Below are 7,460 nucleotides of genomic sequence, written 5' to 3'. Positions count from 1 at the left end.
CCTTATTTATTTTTAATGTTATGTCAATTAATTAATGATAAATATTGTTTTAAAGAACAGAAGGCCAATGACTGACCTCATGAAATTTATTATTCCTATCTATACATATTTTTTTATTGTTATAAATAAAACGTAAACATTTCTTGACAGATTGCAGAGGTGGATCCATGAATTTTCTAAAGGGGAGGGCACACCTATGGACAGAGTGAATCTCATTTATTCAAGTAAAGGAAGAAATTTCTTCCTCTCCCCAACTTCCTCTTAGAAAATTTAAAGCATTAAATACATTGATTTAGTAAGGGCTCTTTTCATAAATAAAGTACGGGAAGAACTATAGAACCCGTGGTAGTACTTGCACCATAAGGACAATTCGCAAAACCTTTCGAACATATAACTATAGTGGAAAATATAGGTCTAAATAAATATATATAATTTTGAAATAAAATTTATTTTTCAATTAACAACATAGCAATAAAAGAGCCTGTTTGATATATAGGGGAGAGGAGTGTTGGTTCGAACGCTGAAAATTGATGTTTTACATAATGCCAGGCAGGCAGAACCAGCAGATCACTCTCATCAGCTCTTCTTTTGGCTTTTTTTCCCTTAATTGATTTTTTTCTTTGAGTTCTAAAGCATAAATTCCATTTTGTGATCTGTTGTCAAATTTCCAACCCACAAGGGAAGACTTCCAGCCATCCTGAATACTATTTTTCAGAGTATCTATAATTTTGATCATGTAATTGAATTATTTGTGATTACAAATAACTTTGGTTCCTTGCTGTGCAACAAATGTTTCACATGTGATTAGGGTAAAAGATAAAGGTGTCGAAAGAAGAGTAGTACATTCAACCCAAGCTGTACTTCAATCACTCGCCTCCAAATCTCAGTCCTTCAGATTCAATAGAGAAAAAAATCTAAAAAATACAGGAAGATATTTTTAATGTATAAACCATGAAAAAGTTTTTTTTTTCTTACCTCCTAAAAATAAATAATAAAACATATACATATATACAAAATGGATGGTAAGTATATATACCAGCTATTTTAGTCATCTTGAATTGCAAATATATTTCTACAATTTGCTTCTGAACACAATAAATTAATAAAATAATTATAAATAATTCTGAGAAGAATATATACTAATTGCCTTGGTGTTGGTGAAGTAGTTTATCTTCATACCGATCGGTAGTTCTTTCCACCATTTCTCACCAGGTAACGCTAGTAGTTCGGTTCAAAGTTCGTGGTACAGAAGACTTTGGTTATAAGAAATACATATAAAGGTTAACTTCACAAAATTTCGATTTTTTTTTTATTAGTTTTTCTAATATTTATATGTTATGGAATATTTTGCAAAGTAGATTTGACAAGATAGCAGTAGATCGCGCCATGCTACATATGTATATCTCGTATAACAAAATAAATAATAACTTGTAGTATATATACTGTGAAACTGAGCTCTTCCCACGTGGAGGTACGAAGTGCCCATGAGTCATGAAATGTGTCTAATCATGTCTTAATGACGAGCCAGCCCATCCCTTGTGGATTACTTTCAGCCCAACCTGCTCACGTAGTATGGTTACTTCTACTCAGAGGGCACGGGTTAGACCTCCATTTTGCTCTATGTACTAGCGAAAGTTTTTATAATCTCATTCGTTTTGCAAAAATCAAACAATAAAAGTGAAAATTTATTTCCTTCTTCCTATAATTCTGAAAGGACTTAATGATATTTTTATTTATATATGTATATGTAGTTGGCCGTAAAAATTTAAATATTTGAAGATGGTCAGGGTTGCGGTAAAAAAAAAGAACAAATAGTTTTAAACTAGTTTAATGTCCGACGTTTCGCCACACTTTGCAGGGCTAAAAAGATACAAAAAAAAACTGAGAAAATTACAACAATAAGATACAATAATATAATTTAAGCTAGGATAAATATTATGTAAAAAGTGATAAGAAATTACATATCAATAAAAGGAAGGAAGACATAAAATAGTATCAGTATAAAATAAACAGTGATAAGAATAAAAAATAAATAACATTGACAAGAGTAAAAATTTTAAAAAATATACAGTTAAAAAGTACAGGAGACATACGTAAAACAAAAAACAATACGGGAAAAAGAAGAAGAAAGTAAAAAATATTTATCCTAGCTTAAATTACCTTATTGTATCTTATTGTTGTAATATTCTCAGTTTTTTTGTATCTTTTTAGCCCTGACGAAGCCCTCCCTACAAAGTGGGGCGAAACGTCGGACATTAAAATAGTTTAAACTATTTGTTCTTTTTTTTACCGCAACCCTGACCATATTCAAATATTTATATTTTTATTTAGTCTCCCAATTAATATTGAGTTCTATTATAACATAAAATATATAGTAATTAATTTGAAATATTTTAGGTTACTTAACAGAGATCTATAAATAGAAAATTGTGGACGCTTTCAGAGAATGACTTCTCTCCTAAAGCATTTCTAGATTTTTTAAAATTTGTATTCAATATTAATTCACAATTTTTAACATAGATTTAAAGTCTACTAATCAACTTATCAGTGAAAATATTTTATAATTATAAACACACATAAATGCATATGCCATCGAGCCCTAATTTGGAGTCATTCTGTTAATTGATACAATTAGTTATAGCAATTAGCTGTAAAGGATTATAATTTTATTTATTGTCATTTACATTGTTTTGGATTCTTTTAATTTATTTGAAAACACATTTTATCAGCTGCTTAATGAAAAAGAGAACAAGCGCATTGCCTTAAGTGCACGATTAGCATAATAGGAACATAATCTGATAAATGTGCAACTAAGGCTTATTGCAGTCTATAAAGGTAATAGGAGTTTCAAAAATTTCATAGCCTTAGAGAGAAACCAGAAAAACCTTGAAAGTCTTATCAGATGATTAACTGAAATTTTTTTAAGCCCTAAATCGCAAAAGTGTATACATGCATATATATGGACCGAAATCATCAGTCCACACGTTTGCAAGTGATTCAACGCCCGGATGAGAGCTCAAAGGTATTGTTATAGTACAAGAGCCCAAGAGGAGAAAAAAGGCAGTTATCTCACCCCACTTTTTGATTACTTTAATGAAAACTATGTATAATTACTAGTCAAAATCGATGAGTCTACCAAGTATAGGTAGGGGAAATAAAAAATGGCGGCTGTTTAAAAACCTTAAAAAAACACTAAATTTTCATTCGGAGCTCTATATCTTAAAAATTATTGACAACAACAGAAAATCTAAGAGAACATAATTTAAAGAAGAGTAAATTTTCTGAAATATTAGCCCTAAAAGAGCTATTTACGTCCAATAGCTCTTGAGATATAGCCTTTTAAAACGCAACATTTTATAAAAATGTACTGAAATATCAGTAATTAGTTAACTTATATTCAGAAATATATTTCTCAGGAACTATGTGACGTACAGATGTCTATTAGCAATCAAATTAAAGCTTGTTGAATAGACTATAAAATAGTTTATGACCTCTACCTTCGTAGGAATAGTAGTTTTAATGATATTTCCTAAAATAAGTTCATTTATAGTTGTTCGGACAATAAGTTTGATTTATGAAAAACTTCATTTCGAAAACCAGTGGACGTACAGATGTCTGCCAGCGCTCAAATTAAAGCTAGTTAAATTTACTAAAAAATAGTTAATAATGTTTATCTTTGTAGTAGTAGTTTTTATGATATTTGACAATATAAACTCACAAAATGTTAATTTCTAGTTCTTCGTATAAAATGTTGGATTTTTGAAAAATATATCTTGATCCATAAGACGCATATATGTCGCCAACATTCAAAATAAAGGAAATTTAACTTACTACAAAGTAGTTTAAAACACTTATCTTCGTAGGGGTAGTAGTTTTTATGATATTCACATATGAATATGAATTTGGCAAATGAAAATTTGTCTGAACAACTATAAATCAATTTATTTTGGCAAATTTCATGTAAACTATTACTCCTACGAAAATAAACATCGTAAACTACTTTATAGCTCATTAAACTAGCTTTAATTTGAGTGCTAATAGACATCTGTACGTCAAATGGTTTTTAAGATATAAATTTTTCAAAATAAATTCACTAACTACTGATCTTTTAGTACGTCCCATACAACATTTTTATGAAATGTATAGGAAGATGGTCAGGGTTGCGGTCAAAGGAGAAACAAAAATAGTTTACAACTATTTATTTTCCTGTATAGGAAGATGGTCAGGGTTGCGGTCAAAGGAGAAACAAAAATAGTTTACAACTATTTATTTTCCGACGTTTCGCCCCACTTTGTAGGGCTGTTCAGAACAAACGGGTGAACAGTCAAGTCAGTGACTGTTCTCCCGTTTGTTCTGAACAGCCCTGATGAAGCCCTACAAAGTGGGGCGAAACGTCGGAAAATAAATAGTTGTAAACTATTTTTGTTTCTCCTTTGACTGCAACCCTGACCATCTTCCTATACATCAAATTTTACGGTCAACTATATATACATATATTTTTATGAAATGTTGCATTTTAAAAAGCTATATCTCGAAAACTATTTAACGTAAATAACTCTATTAGGGCTCATATTTTAGCAAATTTACTCTTCTTTAAATGACGTTCTCTTAGGTTTTCTTGTGTTTTTTTTTTTTAAGATATAGAGCTCCAAATGAAAAATTAGTTTTTTTTATCGCTTTGAAACAGCCGTCATTTTTTATTCTCCCTACCTATACTTGGCAGACTCATGAATTTTGACTAGTAATTATACGTAGGTTTCATTAAAGTAATAAGAAATTAGGGCTGAGATAACTGCCTTTTTTCTCCTCTTGAGCTCTTGTACTATCACATCGTCTTCTGGATAAAAGTTCATAAAATCGGTAATAGTGGTCCAATTGAAACAGTTTCTGACCTGAGTGTGGTTTAGTGACAAGAGAAATAAGTTATCAAGTTTGGAAAAAATCGAACGAGGAAAAAAGGAGTTTAATAGGGAGATATATCTTCATTACATTCAGGTAAATCCTATCTCATCTCTAATATCTCAGGCGGGATTAAGGATACTGCCCCACCGGTCTCTGGCTCCGCCCACCTCCCCACTTAACCCCCCGTCTCACTTAATATTATCTCCAGCTCTTATATACTAGATAAATATATCGTACCTGTTCTACATTTGTACAACCGTATATATTGTAATCTCTATATCAACAATTGAAGAACAATTCAATATACTGATCGAAAAAATATCAGGTCTGGAAATGAAACTAGACGAAAGTAGAAGAAACTAGGAGGAAGAAATCAGAGAAAGAGAAACAATTTAACTCGAAAGACAAATACAATAATATTCGGCGTAGCTAGAGAAAACGTATCTGTAATGAATAACATGATAATGGAAATAATAAAAGACATCATACCAAACTGTCGACCGTATGACATAGCGGAAGTAAGGAAAATTAACCCCAAAAATAAAACCGGACCGAAGATAGTTAAACTATGGTAAATTCATTATTTCTGAAAAAAATATATAAAAAACTAATTTAAATTGTCAAAATCTGATGATTTTAAAGCAATAAAGATTAAATATGATATGTCAAAGTCTGTCAGAGATGTCAGAAGAGAATTGTTCCCTTTTATGAAATCACACTGGGAGAATGGAAACAAGGCCATCTTGAGGCAAGATAAACTTCTCATCAATGATCAACTTTTCTCATTAGAGGATTTAAAGTCTCAAGAAGCGTCCAAGAAAAAAAGGGAAAGGTGTGAAGATAAATGCGAAGAAACAATTTTAAAAAATACCAGCAAAAAAAAGAACGAACGTCTAAATGTAAAAGAATGAAAGATAAAACTAATCACAGATCTATTAGCTTAGACAGATTCTAGGAAGAAGTGAAGACAGATAATAAAATGAAAGGGGAATCTTCTGATAAAGTAAAAGACGAACAAGAAATTGAAAAACGGCATGAAACCCTCCACTACCGCCCTCCGTGGTAGCTTTATCTGACTTTTCAAACAGACAATTATAGTGAGTAGGTTGGTAGTTGTACGACACGTCACAATCTCACAAGAAGAATCATAGCACAAAAAGAAAAGGCAATCCGGACCCGCCCCGCTAAGAACCCCGGGGAGCGAAGGTCCTATATAACTTTTAAAATATTATTTAAAACGGGAAGAGGAAACTTTGAGATAGTTAAATCGAGGAATATTTATAAAGCGTCTGAAATTGAAAAACGGTATGAAACCCTCCACCTCCGCCCTCCATGGTAGTCTTACTTCTCTGATTTTTTAAACAGAAAATTATAGCGAGTAGGTTGGTCGATATACTACATGTCACGTTCTCACAAGAGGAGATCATAACACTAAAAAAAGGCAATCCTAGCATCGCTGTAATTGTCTATTTACCTACCTATGAAAAATTGCCTCCTCTGAAAAATCATCTACATACTAAGATTGTGACATGTCTTACATCGACCAACCTACTCCCTATAATTGTCTATTTGAAAAGTCTGTTAAGTAAGTCTACCACGGAGGGCGGGAGTGGAGGGTTTCACGCCTTTTTAGCACTGTTTTTTTCTTATATTCCTACTTATTTAATTGCTCTGAGAATAAAAGTGGCGAATTTTTTATCTTTTTTAAGCTCGAGAAGAGTGCCGTGGCGAAAACGTTGTGAACCACAAGAAAGAAACCCCTGTCTGTATACGGTAATATCTTCAGAACAAATTTCTTTGAAACATGAAACTAAAACCTTTTTTTTTGTCAGATGTGCCTCTATTCAAGCTAAGCATTGATATCTATTACAGTTTTCGATATATTCGCTTTATAAAATCGAAAATTACCAGAAAAAATTCATTTTTGCCAATACATTTTAAATTCCGCTCGCTCAAAAGGATAGAAGTTCCCGCTGCTCGAGCTTGTTTTGTGCACTAGTACAAAAATAAGTACTGAGAATTTAAATACGAAATATTTTATTTTTGTAAAAAATAAAAAATTGGGATTTTAAATATAGAAAAATATCATTCATCAAAAAGGAGGTTAAGCATCGCACCCTCTGAGTAGGAGTTTGTGTGAAAGAATGAAATAATCATGGATATAGGAGTTTCTTTGAAACACTTTATACTATTCACATACGATTCTTGACTCAGGGATACTCCGAACCCCCACATGAAATGCTCAGATTTTTGAGTATATATAGTGTATTTTTATTTAATTTTAATATCTGAGAGTTTTATATCTGATCCATTACTCAATCAATACTTACAGTTATTTTGGTATCAGTATAGGTTCATGGCATATTAATAATATGCATCAATTTATAAGCATTGCGAGTTTCTAAAGTTGTTTCACGTTTAAATCGTCAAAGCTTATTATATTCCTAAAGAATCAATAATGAAGGTCCGAACTACTAGCCCCATCTAGCAGTCAGCTGCGAAAAGAATGCTCAACAACTAGACAAGTTTATGTTTTCAATGTAAATGAATAATCAAAT

At 31.6% G+C, this 7,460-nt stretch overlaps 1 long non-coding RNA gene across 1 annotated transcript in view; it reads right to left on the bottom strand.

Annotated features, from left to right (window-relative positions):
* Positions 1-429: 429 nt before the first annotated feature.
* The window catches only part of LOC106687141 (uncharacterized), a 31,442-nt gene continuing 24,411 nt past the window's right edge, over positions 430-7,460 (bottom strand). Inside the window, exon 3 of the long non-coding RNA XR_001344130.2 lies at positions 430-914. This is a non-coding gene — a long non-coding RNA (uncharacterized lncRNA). The remainder of the gene's footprint in view (positions 915-7,460) is intronic.

The sequence above is a fragment of the Halyomorpha halys genome, unplaced genomic scaffold, assembly GCF_000696795.3.
Source record: "Halyomorpha halys isolate HHAL.00 unplaced genomic scaffold, Hhal_1.1 Scaffold918.1, whole genome shotgun sequence".
Classification (NCBI taxonomy): Eukaryota; Metazoa; Arthropoda; class Insecta; order Hemiptera; family Pentatomidae; genus Halyomorpha; species Halyomorpha halys.
Note: the sequence above shows the minus strand (reverse complement) of the source record. Positions and strands in the feature narration are given on the sequence as shown.